Source organism: Alligator sinensis, unplaced genomic scaffold (assembly GCF_000455745.1).
Source record: "Alligator sinensis unplaced genomic scaffold, ASM45574v1 scaffold221_1, whole genome shotgun sequence".
Taxonomy (NCBI): domain Eukaryota; kingdom Metazoa; phylum Chordata; order Crocodylia; family Alligatoridae; genus Alligator; species Alligator sinensis.
The window spans coordinates 1,802,847-1,804,214 of NW_005841948.1; the positions used below are offsets into that span (position 1 = coordinate 1,802,847).

General features: G+C 32.7%; 1 protein-coding gene across 11 annotated transcripts in view; it reads left to right on the forward strand.

The window, feature by feature from the left end:
• The window catches only part of MLLT10 (MLLT10, histone lysine methyltransferase DOT1L cofactor), a 242,181-nt gene that overhangs the window by 115,431 nt on the left and 125,382 nt on the right, over positions 1-1,368 (forward strand). The window lies entirely within an intron of this gene.

Sequence of the window (1,368 nt, forward strand, 5' to 3'; positions counted from 1 at the left end):
GCCCCTCCCAATAAAAAAATATCAACAACCCTGAAGAATGCACTACATGCAAAAGCTTGTCTAAGTCTTTCCCAGTCATACATTTGGTCTGGTAAAAGATGTCACCCACAAAAGTCTTTGCCTCTCGCATGAAACATTTAAAATATTAACAGTAATGGCTTTAAGTTGCTGCGTGTAAAAATGAAGTTGAACTAATTACTGTTTATAGCTTTATATTTTAAAACGTATAATATGTTCTAAGATCCCCCCCTCCCCGATGAAAAGTCTTAGAGTACACAGTTTCTTTTAAATATCTAAATGCCTTTGATAGCATTTCAACATATCAGGTACAAAATGCTTGTTTGAGGGAGAACATGTAAGATTATAACAGTAGAATATCAACTTTACCTGTTAATGCTCTGGCTTTTAAAGATTTGTAATTACTCTACATATATTTTACAGTTTTGAGAGAATTTTTTTTTTAAGAATGATTACATTTGAAAGCTTGTTAGATGTATTTTTATTTATATTCTTTGACTTCTATGTTAAAAGTGAACATTTCTTGTCTAAAGTAATTAAAGTTTTAAAGGTTTATTAGTTCCCTGAAGATTTTTCTTGAAGTTGCAGTTTTTATGTAACAAATTTAAAATCAGCATAAAAATTAGATAAATCTTACTTCTTTTTACCTTTCATTTTATATTTAACTAACCTCCTTTTCTTTTCAGGCTAAAATTTAGAGCCAGCAAGTGGGTAACTAACTCACAGGTTTGCTGAGATACTTTAAGATGGCTGTCCTACTCCTTTTAATGGGAGTTTTTTCACCTTGCTCTCAACGTGTTCTTTATAATTATATAATTTGAATATTAGCAAGAAAAAAAAAAAGGGAAAGCTCTTTTTCCAAATGAAGGTATTATTAAAAATATGTATTAAGACATGAGATTTGTTTTAGGGAAGAACAACATTTTGGGCAATCATTGTAACATTTACTGTCCTTAACAGATTTCTGTGTGTAACATTTTGAGTTGCTTTCTAAGCGTTTCCAAACAGGCTTTACTCTAATGTTTTCTGTAACTAATATTTTTTTTTATTGCAAAATTAGGGATGAAAATGGAACACTTCTATTCTATTCTTCTTAGTAGTCCCATCCCATTGAAGGCAAAAACACTATTTGCATACATACTGTTTATAGGATTGAGATTTCCTAATAGCAGCTTTTCTGGGTACTCATTGATTTCATAGGCCCCATTTGCCTTTACCTGCATGGGTATAATAGGATCTAATGTGCAATTCATGCAGTTGTGCCTCCTGCCATGTTACACATGCATGGCAAGAGGTGGGATTGTGCATTAGCTCCCATTGTGCCTTTCTGCCAGTGGAGGGGGAGCCCAA